Genomic DNA, 19,286 nt, shown 5'->3' with positions numbered 1-19,286 from the left:
TGGCAAAGACAAACACTGAAGGAAAGTGGGAAACTCTTTTTAGGCTGGTGCATTACTTCCTCCTGAGTTAATACTTCCTCTCATATGAGGAATAAATCCTGCAAGGAGGAAAGGAAAAAGAGCTATAAAGCAATCTTACAATGAAGTTGCATTATTCTACCTAAGCAGTATCTACATTATAGTCCATTATATGGCTCAAAAATAGTATGGGTCAAAGGGTATTTCCCAAATATAACTAAATACTATAAGACCATGATACAACAGAGTTATAAACCATAACTCCTGTTCCCCAACATCACTGTTCTATTTGGAGTGACACTGAATTAGAGTCAGTTCCCCAAAACATCACTCATTTTCAAATATAAATTCTAAGACTTATTTCAAAACCAAATCTCATTATGTTGGGATTCATTACCCCTTGGCTTATATAATACCATGGTTGTCCTCACTTAAAATGAAATAAAAACTGACAGTACAGAATATACCTCTTCCTATGGAGCAGAAGAAAACACGCTCTAGGACAAAATGTAAACATCACACATCAAGAAAGCATCTTAACAGAGGAGGGATAAAAATATAACCTTACATTTGTGAGTAACCGGAATTCAAATTCTGGCCTTCTGATTTCATGATGGTGTGCTTTCAATACAACCCAGGTGTCCTTAGCTTCCTTGATAATATTTTATCCAAAATCTTCCTATGGAAAAAAAAAGTGATTTTAGAAAGTAACTGCAACAGTTCAGTCTTTTGCTTTTAATGACAAACGTGTTCTCATTTATTTTTACCACCTCTCCCAAATGATTCCTTATAGAATAAAATCTGAGAGGGCGCCTGGGTGGCTCAGTCGGTTAAGTATCTGATTCCTGATTTCCGCTCAGGTCATGATATCAGGATGTGAGATCATGTGAGATTGGGGCTTGTGAGATCGAGCCCTGAACTGGGCTCCGTACTGGGTCCCTCTGTCCCTTCCCCACCTCTCTCTCTCTCTTTCCTGCTGTCTAAAAAAATAAAAGTAAAAGCGGAGGGGAAAAACCATGCATTTTCAAAGCAAACTTTTTCTCTGAAGATTTCTCCCTAGCATATGAGGAATTAGAAGATCACAGCCATATGCCTTCTCTTCCCACTGCTCAGCAGCAGTGACCAAGCAGAAAGATAACCAAAGCAAGAATAGGATTTAGAGACTCCAAATAATATTACAGACAATTTTAATTGAACACTAGATCAGAAATTAAGTATAAATGCTTTCTAAATCAAATATGGTTTAAAATTAATTAAATACTTAAGGCAAGAAGCTTACTTGTTAATTCATTAAAGTCAAGATCACACTTATTCAGATAATTTCAACCATCTAGCAGCTTCAACTGCAATTTTATTTTCTTTAATTAATCTCTCTCAAGATACATATAGACATATAGCACAATCGTAATTTTATTGGGTTATAATATCACTTTAAAATTTTATAGGGCAGTGTGGTGATTTTTGTACGATTCGGGATTCTGAGTTTTGATAAAGGATGTCAGTTCACGACTGATGAATAAACAGTTGTTGCTGTATTAAATTAAGCTTCCCTCGGTTTTTGGACAGCCAGTGATTGCTTATATAAATAAGTAATGTGCTGTGTATACACCGAAAATAAAATTTTAAATGGTTATCTTTGGGCCAAACTGGGTCTCTTAAAGCAAAAATAGACAATTCTCAATCAACGCATACCAACTCTGCATTAGACATTTTTAAAGTTGACTAACTCAGAGAAGGAATTCTAAAACAATTACCCAAAGCATGCAAAAATGTCACCCACGTAGACTAGTTTTATTAAACTAACTGCATAAGAAGCTCTGTGTCTGAAAATGGAATAGAGAAATCTGACACACAATACTCATGTTATCAGGAAAAAATTAAAACATATCAAAAATAACTTAAAAAGTTGCAATCAACTATTTCATATCTGTGGTTTCTGATTAGTTGAATGTTGCTTTTCAGTGATTGACCTTCCTCATTCAACATCCTTGCTTAGGTTCAAAGTTGTCAAAACTGACAGAGAACTTGGTTGGACAGTATAGAATCCCCCACCAACAGCTAGGAGAGGAGTCTAGGGAGAAGAAGCCACAGCGGTTTTTTCTTGCAATTATGAAGTAATAGACTTGTCTAGATCAGTGATTTCCAACTTTGTCTGCACATTGGAGTCACCTGGGGAGTCATAACACTATTGATGCCTGTATCCCATCACTAAAAAGTATGATTTAATTGATCTAGGTGTGGCATGAGCTTTGGAAATTTAAAAGATCTCTAGATAATTCTAACATGTAGACAAACTTGGAAAGATAAAATGGCCTATGTTCTTTCATATTCCTATCTTAAAAATTTTTGATGAATTAGGTTCATGACTTTTTTAGCACCATTCCTTTATCAGTCTCATGCCATTTGGGGAGAATGACCAAAGCACAGCTTGTTCTGGAATACTCTCAAAAGGAGAATAAAAGGAAGAATAAGAGGATGAATAAGCTAACTTTCATAAAATGTTTTTTCATGACAATAATTACTAGGGTATGGGTTTTTTTTTTTTTTTTTTAAATCCAAGGCCTAGAAACTTTGTTCACTATCCTAAAGCCAGACAGAAGAATTAGAGAACACTGTCTACAATAATCTGGGGTTTAAATTCATCTGGATTTGTATGATCTAGTCTAGCTTTCCACTTTATCAGATGGGGCACAGGCAGCTGCTAGAACAAGGAAGAGGAATAAGGAATTGGGTCTTACACATGAATAAACCTGTGGAGATACTAAGTTCATTAATGTTCTTGTTGGCAGGAATCAGAATGGCTTAGAGGCAGCCAAGTTGAATTACAGGTTTGATTTACCTAAGAGATACATGTTCTGCGGACATAAGCATTTTTTTTTTTTTTTTTTTTTTGCACCAGCCTCAAGGCAGGCTTGAGATGAAACAAAGTGCAGCCCTTCCTTTCACAGTAAGATTCAGTTGCATTTCCCTGTGGTTTCTCTGTGGGGGTATTTGAGCTGTCTAGATGAGAGAAGAAAGAAAACAGTTTTAAAAGTTCAAAAGTGTCAGTTTATCACTAGCAAATAATGGGCACAACTAAATATCTTTACTCCTCAAAAAAAAAAAAAAAAAAAAGTGCCCACAACACATGAAATACGTGAGTAGACTGAAACAGGAAAGCACATATCACAATGTCAGGAATTCAAAATAACAGCATGTAACTTCATTCTGATACAGGGGTTAGCATGCTTTAGGGAGATTGAGGTACTGCTCCATTGCAATTAAAATAAATGACCAATATGGTCAACTAATATTTGACAAGGAGCCAAGAATACTCAATAGAGAAAAAGACAGTCTTTTCAAGAAATGGTGCTGGGGGGATGCCTGGGTGGCTCAGTGGGTTAAGCCGCTGCCTTCGGCTCAGGTCATGATACTAGGGTCCTGGGATCGAGTCCCGTATTGGGCTCCTTGCTCAGCAGGGAGCCTGTCTCTCTCTCCGCCTCTGCCTGCTTGTGTGCTTTCTCTCTCTCTTTTTCTGACAAATAAATAAATAAAATCTTTAAAAAAAAAAAAAAAAGAAATGGTGCTGGGAAAATTGGATGTTCAGATGTAAAAGAATGAAACTGGACCACTATCATATACCTTACAAAAAGTAACTTAAAATGAATCAAAGATATAAATGTGAGACCCGGAGCAGGGCTGGCTAGGAATTAGTTGAAACTCCTAGAAGTAAACACAGGAGTAAAGCATCTTGACATTGGTTTTGATAATTAATTTTTGAATATGACACCTAAAGCACAAGCAACAAAATAAAAAATAAACAAGTGGGACTACCTCAAATCAAAAAGCTTCTGAAAGGGCAAAGAAACTTTTAATAAAGTGAAGAGACAACCTATGGAATTGGAAAAAATATTTGCAAGCCATCTATTTGATGATGGGTTAATACCCAAAATATAAAAAAAACCTCAAACAACTCAATAGCAAGAAAATCCAATAACCTAATTAAAACATGGGTGAAGGACCTGAACAGGCATTTCTTTCCTTTTAAATGATTTTATTTATTCATTTGAGACAGAGAGAAAGAGATAAGCAGGGGGGAGAGACAGAGGGAGAGGGAGAAGCAGACTCTCCAATGAGCTGGGAGTCCAACATGGGACTTGATCCTAGTACCCAGAGATCACGACCTGAACTGAAGGCAGATCCGAGTCATACACTAAGTGAAATAAGTCAGCCAGAGAAAGACAAATACTGTATGATCTCAACTTGTAGGTGCAATCTAAAAAGAAAAAAAAATGGAAAAAGAGATCAGACTTGTGTTTACTAGATGCAGTGGGTGGGGGAGGGTAAGTGGAGGGAGGAGGTCAAAAGGTACAAACTTCCAGTTATAAGTGAGTACAAGGGATGTAATGTACAACATGATGACTGTAGCTAGTACTGCACTATAAAAAAATAAAAAAGTTGTTGAGAGCAAATCCTGTGAGTTCACATCAGGAGAGAATTTTTAACTTCTTTCTTTTCTTTTAATTATATCTATAGAAGATGGATGTTACCTGAACCTATTGTAATCATTTCACAAAATATGTAAATCTAGCCATCCTGCTCTAAGCCTTGAACTTACACTGTGATATATGCCAATCATTTCTCAGTAAACTGGAAAAAATGATCAGATCATTATAAGGATATGGGGATGTCACCATCCAAACCCTTTCCACTTCAGGACATAATACAATCTGTTGTCAGTTCAAAACTGTAATTGGGCAAACCAAGACATTCCTAACCTCAGTGGGAAGAGGGGCAAAGGAACCTAAGGAGAGGAGTGTGCTGTGAGTGAACTGTAGGTCGTGGACACAAACGGTGAAAAGTAGCTTATACAGAACAATTTTAAAGATTTCTTTGGTTTAGTGAAATAGAAACCTTTCTGTAAGTCCATATAGCTATTCTCAAGATCATTCTTGTCTTAGTGAGGGCTGATTGTACCAAAACACATGGAGACAGGACAGAATCTATGTTCTTGATTATTTCCAAATATGTAAAATCCCCAAGATGTGCTCTTTTGGCAAGTGACATGACAATTTTTTTTTCTTTTTTCTTTTTTTAAATTTCTATTTCTTTTCAGTGTTGGCAATTTGGTTTTCATTTCTAGTGCCAACTGCAACCAGTTGTTTCTTTTGAAGCTTTAAACTTAGGTCCAACACCGAACTGTTCATTTCCTTCTGTCTTCTGCTTTTGCTTCCCCCATATCTGTTGCCAAAGTTAGGCTACCACCCACACAACTGCCAACCCAGAACCCAGGAGTCCTCACGGGCTCCTCCCTTTGCATTTCAGTGCATGCTTCCCAGTCTTACACATTACGTATCCTAGTTAGCAAATTATTCCTCCCCTCTCCTCTTCATCCCTTCCGCCACCACTACAGGTCATGTCATCATCCTAACTGGTTTCCATAACCTTAATTTCGTGTTCTGTCAACACTCCCACTACCCTTCTGGATATATTACTCAATATATAATATATATTACTCAATATTACTCAATATATCCCACTACCCTTCCAGCCCTATTACTCAAATATGAACATACCACCACTCTGCTTATTCTTTTTTTTTAATTTTTAAAATGATTTTATTTATTTATTTGAGAGAGAGAGAGAGAGAGCGTGCGCGAGAGAGTGAGAGCATGAGAGGAGAGAAATCAGTGGGAGAAGCAGACTCCCCGCCGAGCAGGGAGTCCGATGTGGGACTCGATCCCAGGACTCCAGGATCATGACCCGAGCCGAAGAGCCACCCAGGCACCCGCCCGTTACTCTTGAAAAACTTTGTCCCTTTACTCTTGTACTCCTTTGCCTGCAATGTTTATCCCTCCATGTTCTTACTCTAGCTGACTCGCTTTTACATTTAGCTTCAGAATAACATTTTCTCCCTCAAACCTTTTCTATCAGGCTGTGTTAGGTGTTTCCTCTTTTGTGTTTATATCACCTTGTAAATAACTTTATTGGAGCATCTGTCACATTGTTGTTATTGTTTACATGTTTATCTTCTCTTCTGACCTATGAATGAAAAGCAAGCTCTACTTCCCACTCACTATTGCTGCTCCTACACCTGGCACCCAGAGGGGGCTTACTAAATTGATTTATGCTGAATCAGTGATTCTTCATCTATGTCCTGGAATTACCTAGGGAACTTTTAAAAATACTGAGGCCTGGGTTCATACCAGACCAATCTGGCACAGTGGGGCTCAGGGGTTCTCACAAGGCTGCCTTCATGGTGTCAGCTGGACTGTCGTCATCAAGTCTTGAAGGAGGGAGGAAGAGCTTGCAGCCAAGCGCATGCATACAGTTACGGTAGGATTCGGTTCCTCACTGACTGTAGGCTAGAAGCCCTCTCCCATTCCTCCGCCTCTCCGGAGGGTAGCTCACAACATGACAGACTGGCTTCCATTAAAGTGAGCTCGTGAGAGGGCAAGATAGGGTGAGCCAGATGGGAGCCAGAATCTTTCTGTAATCTAACCTTGGAAATGACATCCTATCACTTTTACCAGGTTCTATTAATCAGAAGTATGTTATTAGATCTCGCTAAACTAAATGAGAGGGAATACAACAAGGGTATAGATACCAGCAAGTGGGTATCATTGGGAGCCATCTTAAAAGCTGCCTACTACAGATGTTTAATGATACTTGACTTAAAAATTAACCTACTTTAAAGGAATCTCAACCAGATTATCTTAACATTAGGGGTATACATATCACTGATTTCTTTGTAAAACCAACTGAACTTGCTTTGACAGAGATGAACCAAAAGTAAGCTAATAGGTGTACTTTTTAATAAATTTATATTTTTCTTTCATTATCTAAGGATGCATCAATTTAAGGCCATTTAAACAAAATAATGTCAAAGCAAGTCAGCTTGCATAACTCCAACTTTCACATGGCCTTATGAATTAGGTCAATGTGCTTTCCAAAGATTAAAAGTGCCCCTTTCTTTTTCCAAACATTTCCCCAGTTATTCAAGTTCACAAAAAACAGGCCACTTTAAGGATTTAACATATAATTTCTTTTTAGTGAAGGGCAGTTAACAGTAAATCTAAAGGCAAAATACCAAACAAAATAGGCAAATTAACGTACGGACTATGTTAAGCTGAAGAGACTAATCAACTTAACCTGCCATTTTAGAGGAAAAAGCCAGTGTACTGCGTAACATTAAACACTGATCTTAATAACCAAAATTTAAGCCTTCCTCAAAGATACTATCAATACAAAAGGATCCATTCATCTTTGGACTGCTTATTATTCAGTGCTAAGGCAGAAAGTTGAAGTTGCTTAATGATATTTACCAAAACTACACAAAATAGTAAAAGCAAAAAGAAACTGAAGTTAAAGCACAAATGGCTGGCATACTTGAAGTCTGATGTTAACAGCACATTTACCTCAAATCCTAACCTCTTAGTTTATATTTCAACTACAAAATATCAGCTCCCCCAAATCAATTAGTTTTTGATGTAGAAAGTGCTAGCCTCAGATTAGGAGTGCTGCATTTAATAACACCTTTTTCCTTCAATCATTTCCTAAAAATACTTGTTAAAGTATTAGTAGGTCATAAAACCGGATGTGAGTTTTAAAATTTTTATTTATCTATTTATCTATTTATTTATTTATTTTTGGATGTGAGTTTTTTAAAGGATGTAATTGCTAACACAAGTTATAAATGATGTCACTGACAAATTGTGCTTTATGAGTGGGCAGAAAAGCTTAAGAACAATCCACTGCAGTTTGCCTTTTAAAAAGAGATAAATTGTACCATCAAGAGGGAAATCTTTCCTTTCCTTCAGCTGAGGTGCCAATTCTTAGTGCCATGATTATACCTGCTAAGACCTGGTGGATAAGGCCATGATTAGCTACTACTGCCCAACCAACATAAACATTGCTGTGTCACCTGTTGAGTTACAGCAGAAATGAAGTTTGAAGCTACTACCCTGGACTGTTGAAGCTCTATGGCCCTTTAAAACCCTGTGGGCCATCCAGGTCTCCTGGCCTACACACACTATTTGGGGCTTTAGTTTGAATTTATTAATCTTGCTTAAGAGTTGACTTTTCAGCAGCCAAACCAAGAGACTGGAAACAGATGGGTCACCTAAAAACCTGTATTTTTCCCCCCCAAATATTATGAATTAGCAATGCTAAAAATGCCTTCCATGTATTTCAGCTTTGAGCAAATGAGTATATATATTAAAGACAGTGGCATAACTGAGGGTTACAGAAGGGAGGGGAGTGAGGGGATGGGGTAGCCGGGTGATGGGTATTAAGGAGGGCGCGTGTTGTGATGAGCACTGGGTGTTATATGTAACTAATGAATCGTTGAACACCACATCAAAAACTAATGATGTACTATATTCTGGGTAACAACATAACAAAAACAAAAAAAGATAGTGGCAACCAGGAGTCTTTCTACTGAGGAAATTACAAATAAGGAAGAGGGAAAGAATAGAAAGTAGTGATAGACTGCTACTGAAGGTATCAAAATAAACTCAGTTTTTTAAAAAATATTTTATTTATTTATTTGACAGAGATCACAAGTGGGCAGAGAGGCAGGCAGAGAGAGAGGGAGAAGCAGGCTCCCCACTGAGCAGAGAGCCCAATGCGGGGCTCGATCCCAGGACCCTGGGATCATGACCTGAGCCGAAGGCAGAGGCTTTAACCCACTGAGCCACCCAGGTGCCCTAAAATCATAGTTTTTAACAGGTATAAATATAGACATTTGTAGGTGTGTTGACTGCTGAGGGGGACTGCAGCCAATGACACACTAGTAGTGTGAGCAAACCTAGCACTCCAATCTTGGTTCCTGTATTCCATTGTCCATGAAAAGTAAGCAGGGCTCCTTGAAGAAATGACTGACTCCAGGGCTAGGGAGGGAAAGTGCAAGATGCACCTTGAATATCTGATTGTACCAAAAAGAAAGGGCTCAAATTATGTTGAGTATATGACACATCTAAGACTTCTGACATATACAGGGAGTATTTCTGGGGCTCTAATGGTCAAATGTGGAACAATTAACACCACCAAAATAAATAAAATGATAGTAATGGATTTAATCTGTTAACTAAGAATCCATGAGGCCATCTGTTAAAAATAAATGAACAAATGAATAAATAAAACACTTACTTTATTATAATGGCAACAGCTAATAAATTAGGTGGAATGATAGATTTAGAAAATCAGTTATTCACTCCGGTAGGGACTTGGAGGAAGGGCAGGTTTAACTGTCCCATGGCCAGGCATTGTCTCTACAGGGTTCAGTGACATGCCAGGAGCTATTTCTCAATAGCCATACAATCACCCGCTGCAGATGGCATGACCTTAGTCCAGAATCCCAGGGGCCTGGATTATGATTTTCCCACTGAACTTGCTATACATTCCACACTGCATTTTTTCCCACCACTGATACCACTAAAGTCTGCTGGATCACAAGGTCCAGGTGTCTGTCAGGGCTGCTTGCACTGAAGCTTCCACCTGGCCCAGGCCCTGGGCCTCACTCAAAGTTGGCAGCCTTCCATGTTTCTTGGTGTAGGAGCCAGCATTATTGCTTGTTGTGGAATGTCTTGTCTCCAGAAGGAAAAGAGGTCAACAAAATGTTCTACTTCTTTGTGGTAGGGGCTGTACAATTTTTCACTTTGGAGGAGATATCCTGCATTCCCCTGACAATTAGATCTCCAAACTTTACTCAAGTGACTGGTCTCTCAGTTTCATAGTGTTTATCTCCCATCGTTGGGGGTACATGTATCTCACCAAGGTCTTCAGCATAGTAGTCACCTCTTGCTCATCTGTCCAACCACATGATGCTGTCAACAAAATGGACCAGTGTAGTGTCATGAGGGGGTAATCAGGCAGTCCATAATCTTTATATTACGGCTGAAGATGGGAAAGTTAACGTAGCCCTGACGAAAAACTCCATCTAAATGAATAGTGTTGACTGTTCTTTGTGAAGGTGAAGTGTTTGTTTGATTCTTTTTTCTAATTGGAATGGAAAAAAACACAATGCCAAATTAGTGACACACCAGGTATGAGGCCTTCCTAATCTCTTCTAGCAATGAGGGCTGCACAGAACAGCAGCTGTTCTAAGACTTACTACTTGGTTAAGTCAGCAGTAGTCCATAATAACATAGTAACATAATACAGTTTATTTAGGAGCTGGACTGGTATATTAAAGAAAGAGAACTGGGACCAGCACTTTATCTTTTAGGTCTTTAATGGTATATCTTTTAGGTCTTTAATGGTGGCACTAATCTTCATTACTCTCCTAAAATACAATATTATGCCTGACTTACTGTCTTTGGGTGAGCAGTTTCAGAGGGTTCCATTTGGCAACCCCCAATATAACCCCAACTCCATAGACCAGGGACACAATGTGGCAGTTGCTCCAACTGCCACATAAATTCTAATTATGCAATTGGGGCCACTGTGAGACCAACACCTGGTCTTGAGCCAGAACACCTGGTCTGGTAGATGCTCATTTTACAGGTAGGCTGTAATGTTGTTTAAAATTTCCAGATACCAAAATTAACTCAAATCCTATGACTGATAGTCCTCAAAATACTATTACCCTTTCCCTAGTGCAGTCAATTAGAGAGATGGTCACAAAGCCTTTATGAAGAAATGTCATGTATTTATTTACTTTCTGTGTTGTGGTAGGGTTCTTCTTCCTTGGGACTCATCCACATACTCAGTTCTAGACCTGGAAACTGTGCTTTGCTTTTTCAGGGTCATAGATGTTAATCAGCACCCTCATGGACTGCCCATCTATTTTGCCCACAGGGAGACTATGCACTATTAGCGGACTCTAGAACTCCTTGTGGGTCAAGCTCTTTTGGATGCGAGAATGACCCTGCCAGTTATAATTGTGGCCTTCTAGCTTCTGGCAGTTAAGCAACACCACCTGGCTTCCCTTACTTCAGGGATCTATTATTGCCATGGATGTTAATGAGCCAACTCTGTGGCTGCTTCTCTTACCTCCCAGGCTTGCAGAGGACAGCTACCACCAAACTTCTAAGTGATGCTTAAGTCTCTCTCACCAGTGCTCTCTGATGCCCTTGGGTGAATGGTGAGATTCTAGTCCATCTCACGGAATACAATCCTGCAATGGATCATGTGGCCTTATGCAAGTTATCCATTCCAGCATGCCCATTTGCTCAGCCTCTTTATTCCTTCCTCCAGTCTGCCAGTGCAACTCAAACATTTTTCACTTTGCTGAGATTTAACCCAGTTATTGTCTCGGTTATTGGTTGTTATTCACTTGGCAACTAGTAAAAGAGAAAGGGGGTAGAGAAGGAGGGCTACTGCCTTGTGAGCAAAAGGCATCTGCGGTATCTCCAGGAGAACAAACATGCTAATTTTTACTAAAGAAGAGCTACCTTTGCAAGCCCAGAGGGAGGAGCAGGAGAATCCATCAAGATGACCCTATCCCTTGATGTGCCTGGGTGACTCATCAGTTGAGTGTCTGACTCTTGATTTCAGTTCGGTTCATGATCTCAGGGTTGTAGGATAGAGCCCTGGTGTTGGGCTCCGTGGGAATGCCTGCTTCTCTCCCTCTTCCTCTCCTTCTGTCCCTCTCCCTGTTGGTGTTCCATCTCTCTCTCTCTCAAATAACGAAACAAATCTTAAAAAAAAAGAGTCCATCCCATATTTAGGACCCCAGATTTCCCCACCTTCACATTAACAGAGCCACATTAGCTAAACATTCAAAGCTCAGAAGTCTCTGGAGTTCTGTGACATCAACATTGGCTAGCTCTGCAGCATGTACTTCAACTGACTCTGACCTTCTAGGTGATAAAGGCTATCATAGGAGACCTCCAGCTCTAAGTTGTTAATAACTATTTCTGTTTTCCTTCTACAGTACTTCAATACAACTTAAGAGTAATCAGCCAACTCTATTCTCTTTGTAGATGTTATTCCTCCCATATTTTTCAAATGCCTGTATATCTACCACAGTTCCCCTTCACTGGGACATTGTCCCGGGCCAACACTGGTGAAATCTTTAATAATTAATCTGCAGGCTTATGCCAGGGGCAATGAGTGCCCTACCTACCAATCATGGTGGCCTCTTAGAGCAAGAAATGGATGAACCATTTCTAAATCTCAATTTTACCATCCCAGAGCCAAGATGGAATTAAATGTATAAGTTTTTTGTTTGTCTTTTTGTTGTTTTTTTTAGGGGAAATATCTGTGAGAGGAAATAGGGAGGGAGCCAGAGAGACTGGGTGAACTGTCATACAATGACGCAAGTCTGACCCTAAGTGAAAGAGAGGGAAGGGTAGGTTGGGTGGAAGTGTTCTAGATGGCCATGTAGCCTAAGGAAGGCTTGGCAAGGGAATGGAGGAGTCCTTGAACCCCTGCAGGCCATCAGGGAAGTCTTGTGTCTGCCAAAAACAGGCCCTAGTCTCTGCCATGCTTAGTGAGCTGCAAAAGAAACAAAGTCTTGGCACAAACATAGTGAAGGATTTCAGAGCACAGCAGCTGGGGTCCTTGGTCAATTAATTAAGCTTCTTGTAGTGGGGGTCTGTGAGGCACATTCTCACAGTAGTCTCATCATCCCAGCCAGAGGGAGAGCTGGAATTCAAATTCGGTAGTTTATTTCCAGAGTGTATACTGCAAACACTACACTAAGATGGCATCTCTTAGAGCTGCAGAGGACTGAAATAAATGGTTCTCTATCATGTTGGAAGATTTATATGGCAGGCCGGACTAGATTGGTAAGAATCATTAGGCTCCTCTAAAGAGTCTGTACTTCATTCTACGGACAATAAAGTGGGGATGGGGGCATATTACAGATTAATGTACATGAATATATTCCATATGCATTGCATACACATATGAATAATTTACAGACCCATATGTAGCTTTAGCTTCCTATGATATAAAACGGTTAGCAGACTGGGAAATAGTTGCAACAAACACTGATTCCTGCACTGCATATGCGGTAAGATATATTACCCTGCATATATAGTAAGATGGTCAGAAAGCGTTGACAAATCACTCATGCCATCTGGATGTAAAGATCTGGGGGGAAATAGATTCAGATAAATTCATTTTCCATCACTCGGTGTAAGATCTTACTGTGGCACAAAGCTATCAAAAATTCACCTGATTTTTACTACTTTATTAAGAGTTTTGAAAATTATACTCTACCATTTTTTTTATGCAAAAGCACTCTTTCCACTTATACTGTGTGTCATATAGGCATTTACAGGCTAAATGAAGAACATAACCACTATTTATAACATAATTCCCTGGGAATCTGTGTAAGCTCCCAAAAATCAATTTACAGATGAATTCTATAAAATATAACCTTTTATAAAAAGGAGACCACACAATTATTCATTAACTAGTTAGTATTGCAAAAAAGCAGGTAGTCTTAATTTTATTTTATGGACATGGGAACCCAGCACAGAAATAGTAGATGATTCTTTCGCTCCACATCACGAAAACAAATATGACCCTAGAACTAGAGACGAAATCAGATTCTTACACACCTATATTCACTACTAATACAAGTGTACAGTATAGCCCTGCAATAGAGTATTAAAACCTAGAGATGAAAAGAATCTCAAGAGAACATTGGTTCAACTTGTGTAACGGCAGGTATTACTATTATCTGCTTATTATAAAGAATGAAAAATTAGTTGATCAAGGTCAAATCTAAAAATTAAGTAAAACTCCAAATTCAAAGCCTCTAGAAACTCAACATACGCATCATTACTATTTATTACTTCAAGACTACATATGTGAATCTGAATGGAGTTTTTAGATTTCAGACTGTTTCACTTCCTGACTTAGAGCCTAAAAACACAAACTGTAAACTCAGCAAGAGCAATTTATGAATTTGGGAGTAGGATATGTCTCTAAGTGATGGTTTAGGGAACATAAACCATATATATTTATAGTCTGGCACAAGTAAATTTTGTTTATTTTTCAAACTAGGTTCCAAGTATACACATTATACTCCATGGGCTATTAAAGGCACAAACTAGCTTTTAGCATTAGACTTTGGGATGCAATTCCATACAATGATTTCCTATGTTCCCTAGTTTTAAATGATACAGTTATAATACAAGATTTTAAAGTAGACATAAAAATTATAATCAGTGAAAGAATTTTACTAGCAAATAACGACCTGTTACATAGCAAAAGTCTCTGTTAAGTCTGAGTTTCAAACACTTGATAAACAGGCAAACAAACTGTCCCTTATTTGACCAAGGACTTATTTTACTAAATTAACATATATAATAATTACAGATAGAAAATACCTGTCCTATGAAAAATGTGTTTAAAAAGAAAGCAAGTATGCAGGTCAGGATAGATGTTAAATACGAACTTCAAATTTGGTTCTCGAGCATCCTGACAGTCAAATCAAAGAGGCAAAACTCTCACTATCAAAAAGTGGTTTCCAAAAGTTTTTTTGAATCACATTCTCATGTATCTTATATGGGACTTTATATAAAGGGTACTCTATGACATGGAGAACAATGTCCCTGACAGTATCATTGAACAAATATGGTTAAAATACTTTATACGGTTACTACTAAAAGTAACTCACCTTGTTTAGGTGAAGGTATCAAATTCAAATTCTACCCAGTGAAAAAGTGATATTGCTAGGGGGTGCTTTTGTAATACACAAGATTTTTACACTGAAGGATTCTTAGACATGGATTCGTTTTCCCAATTGGGATAACAATTCTTATTTAATGGCTAGGAGACTCTGGGACAGACAACAAAATTACTTGACATGATTAATACAATTTCATCATTTAGGGGCAGACCTAAAATTTAAATTTACAGATTCAGCAGGGAAGTTTAGTATCTCACAACTTCAACAGCACTGACTGCAACCCAAGGCTTCACAGGATGTACCGTAAATTCTACCTTTCCAAAATGATGTCCTCTATTCACAGGGAACTAGTTAGCTACATGTTCATGTACAGTACATTCTGAAGATAAAGAATTGTAAACAGTGTTTTGGTGTTACAAAAACAGAAATCCCTAATTTTCAGCACTTTATGAAAAAATTATGTAAATTACCCAAAGCAGCAATATATAACCAAACACACTGAATGTTTCTAAATGTATACAAGAAGCCCTGGGCAGCAAGGAAAAATCAACAAGAGTCGTATCTGCTGTTCAATCTAAGTATTTCTCCTGCAATCTGCATTGAGAATAATGAAGCTGGAAAATATCTAGAGAGAGCATCTAGTCTGCACATACACTTTTGCCCTATTTTCAAAGATCCCTATATAAAGATACCTACTCCAGTTTGTTCTTATCATAAATCTTAGCACTAATAGTCTATTTTCCTTGTTACACACTTGGAAATTATTAGGCAACTAGTATTCTTTCATTAACAAGATAATCACAATTACTTTACCTTTCTCCAAACACCTTACCTGCTCATCTTTAGACTGGGGCATCCATTATTACCCTGAAAACATACTACAACTGTTTAGTACTTTAATACAAACTTCACAACTTCCCAAGATTTAGGTTATTTCATGATTTGTTCAAACTACAAATTAAAGTAAAACTAACAGTTTTATTTGTGGGAGCAATGCTGTATCTTGGAATCATTTACTCAAAACAATATTCTTAGATACTGAGGTAACTGATCATATATTGCTTACCTTCTAGGAGGAAAAACAGACAAACTGGTAAACAACTTGTCAGATTGGAGTGCTATGAAAAAAAATTTAAGTGATAAGGGGTAGAGAGGGGTTTTTGTGAGGAGGTAACATCTGCCCTATAAAGATGAGAATAATGTTCCAAACAATTTTTGGATGAAGTAGGTTTAACTAGTTATTCTGCTATATATGCATTCCTTCTGAATTGTTTAACCTTGCACTGCTCCCTCCTGAATGTTCTTGTTCTTAATTTGAAGACTAATTCTTTTAAAAGCTTTTCATTACCTCCTTAATTGGTGTATTCCATAAGTTTAAGAAGCATGCCTTCTATTTTAAGTAAGTATTCTATAACATTAGGTCATTGTTTCAGTATATGTTTCTTCCAAATTATATACTGTGAAAAATAATCTGAAAAATAATAATATTTGAAAAAAAATCTGTGTGTTTCTGGATAGGTCTACATGAATATTCTAAAAAACAGTAGTTTTGTGGTTCTTTCTAAGTAAAACAGACTGAAAGCAAACTCGCAGAGTAGGACCCATTCAGAAGCTGAGGCGGATGGGAGGATGGGAAACACAGTTAATGATGGCTTGGTCTAATAGTATTGAAAGCCTAACAGAGGAGTTAGTTGACAGAGATCACGTATGTGTGATGAAGAAGCAAATCAACTGGCAAAGTTGGAGAGAACCTTTTGCACCACACTAGCTCTTTGAGACATGCTGCCACCACCTGGGCAATAAGAAATTCTAAAGTATGGAAAATTTTTGATTGTGATAATCAGTTAATTAACAAAATTAAAAAATATACTTCCATTTTATGAAATCAACATTTTTTTGACAAGTCTTTGGATATTAAGGAAGAGCAGGGATTTTGGCCAGATGGGTTTAAAATCCTGCTCTAGGGACGCCTGGGTGGCTCAGTTGGTTGGACGACTGCCTTCAGCTCAGGTCATGATCCCGGAGTCCCGGAATCAAGTCCCGCATCGGGCTCCCAGCTCCATGGGGAGTCTGCTTCTCCCTCTGACTTTCTCCTCACTCATGCTCTCTCTCACTGTCTCTCTCTCAAATAAATAAAATCTTTAAAAAAAAAAAAAATCCTGCTCTACTCCTTTTCAAGTCTCTGATTCCTTATCTGTAAAATGGGTATGAGAACATTATCATTTGGGGTTGTTTAGTCCCAGGATTAGTAATAATAGATCTGAAGCATCTAGCCCAGTACCTGGTATATAGTGAATACTCAATAAAGAGCTTTTAAGAAATTATTATTCTTCAATATGATCTTGCAAATACTGCTAAGACCTGATTATTACTTATTAAATCAATAACTGTGCCCTTTAAGAAATGTATTTTCAGGGCACTTGGGTGGCTCATTCAGTTAACTGTCTGATTTTGGTTCAGGTTGTGATCTTGGGGTCCTGGGATAGAGCCTCACATCTGGCTCCTTGCTCAGCGGGGAGGATGCTTATCCCTCTCCTTCTGCCCTTCCCCCCACTTGGCCTGCACCCGCGTGCACACTCTTTCAAATAGATAAACTCTTAAAAAAAAAGAAATGTATTTTCATTATGTTTCAATTAAAGGAAGAAAATAACAATAAAATTTAGGGAAGAAACCAATTTCATCAAATTAAGTCAAATATGTGAACTGTTACTGCAGAGAAATAAGCACCAAATGTTGAGCAGGTAGGAAAGTTCTTAAGATCTTTAGTCAAGTTTAGGTTTTTATAATAGAATCTTGTTCAGGTTTTACTCATTCATGATTTTTTTTTCACTCACAATTTTGACATAACTCAAGGGGAAAATGCAACTTTGTACCACCAACAGACAAATACTTTTTATTCGGTCCCCAGCATTGCCACCAAAAAAAAAAAAAAAAAAAAGAAAAAAAAAAGACTTTTTAAACAAATGACAGAGTAGGGCTTACCTTCTCAAGAGGAAAAAAAAAACGGTTAAAATTTTGTAATGTTCTTTTTTTCAAGATAACGAGTGTGAATAGGGCAGGAGGCACGATACACTACACAGGAATTATGCAAAGACAAATCCTTAATAGTTTAAAGCTTTGTTAATTTGGCTCAAGTTACATGAGTAAGATTTCTTAAAAATAAACACAAGCACAGCTTATTTTCTTGTTATTCTAAATTGGCATTCTTAAAGGCATTTGTGAAAGAATAAAATCCAACTGAGGATCTTTTCAAATAAAGAATAAGACCTTAAGAAAATTGGCTATGTTTCCACTAAATTCCTTGTTCCGCTGCCACTTACGAAGCATAAGTTAGAAAAATGGCCAAGCCCAGTCCAACTGACATAACTTTAAAGCTGAAAGAACACTAGAGATGACCTAGTGTACGTTCCACATAAAGAAGAGGAAACAAGCTCAGAGTGACTTACAGTGTATACAGATCAGCAGTTTCACAACTCACAAGACTCCTCACTACAGAAAATAGTGCACAGTATCTGAACCAATCTTGATACCATCTTTCATGAAAGCAATGCAGGTTGCAGGAAGGGGCTCAGCTGTGGCAACCCCTATTACTCCTGGGCTTGCATTTTGTCCTGGAACTGAAAACTAGGTCAGTAGTATTAGGCTGTGAAGGCAGGGTCGAGACTACAGCCAAAGAGCTACAGAGGCCTCTTTCTTATGCACCTTTTTTTGCAGCTCAAGTCTCCAGTGCATTTAACAAGGGAAGCAGCAGAGCGAACTACTGGGAAGGCAGCAATTGGGTATGTTGTGTATCCGTAATTAAATCAAAACACACACATACCTTGGCCTCTGGAGTGAAGGATGTTAAAATACATCCTGACCCCGCTCCTGCAGTTACTATTTGAACCACTTTTTTAGAGCTCACATAGTTCCCTCTAGCAAGTGAAGTTTTCGGTATACACAATCCAGTGACCAAGCCTGCTTTTTCTGGCTACTACAAGTACAGGTTAGGTCCAAGCAGCACAAGCTTTGAAACCATCATCCAAGTTTTCAAACAAGAATGAGTAAGAAAACAACTGCTGCTAATACAACATACAAACATTAACATATGCCCAACGAACAGTATTTTTGATCACTAGATTATTTGCCAAAAGCCTGTTCCTTGGTAAATAATAGTTACTGTTGTTATATCTAAACTAGTTATGCATGTCACAGCTTGGTCCTCAAAGAGAACATTCTATAGTCTCTCAAGAATAAAAACCTGCTGTATTTGGCACACAAAAGTGAAGAGGTCTTGCAACATTCTCAGCGGTAGTCAAACAGAGCAGTTTGGTGCAAGCAATCATAAAATTTGGTCACCAACCAAACCAGAGTTAATCTCTCAGTTCCTGTAGATTAGAAGACAATATTAAGCTCATTCTTTCTGCTTGTTGACTTTTGCATCCCTTTGTGTATTGAAAGAACAAGTATCTCTGGGAATTCTATGCTCAGTTTATTTACCGAGTACTTTGGGCAAATACGGTTCATTTCGTGTGTGGGTGTGTGTGTGTGTGAAATGAGTTAGGTTCTCAAACTAAAAACAAACAGCAAAAACCCCCTCTTCACCCAGAACGGTTGCATTTTTCCTTGGTAATAGGGTTCGGTGGAGCCACCATGGTCCAGCTGCTTCGTTGTCGGCAGGACGTGAGGCTTTAACTATTGTCCAACCAGAAGATGAGAG

The 19,286-nt window shown here is 38.3% G+C and overlaps 1 protein-coding gene across 1 annotated transcript in view; it reads right to left on the bottom strand.

Moving 5' to 3' along the window:
* Positions 1-19,286, bottom strand: part of LOC111156917 (NADH:ubiquinone oxidoreductase complex assembly factor 2) — a 263,471-nt gene that overhangs the window by 74,503 nt on the left and 169,682 nt on the right. Inside the window, exon 5 of the transcript XR_002641260.1 lies at positions 587-697. The gene's annotated coding sequence lies outside the window, so the exon portion shown is untranslated. The remainder of the gene's footprint in view (positions 1-586; positions 698-19,286) is intronic.

Source organism: Enhydra lutris, unplaced genomic scaffold, assembly GCF_002288905.1.
Source record: "Enhydra lutris kenyoni isolate GAN:26980312 unplaced genomic scaffold, ASM228890v2 scaffoldscaffold50, whole genome shotgun sequence".
Lineage (NCBI taxonomy): Eukaryota > Metazoa > Chordata > Mammalia > Carnivora > Mustelidae > Enhydra > Enhydra lutris.
Note: the sequence above shows the minus strand (reverse complement) of the source record. Positions and strands in the feature narration are given on the sequence as shown.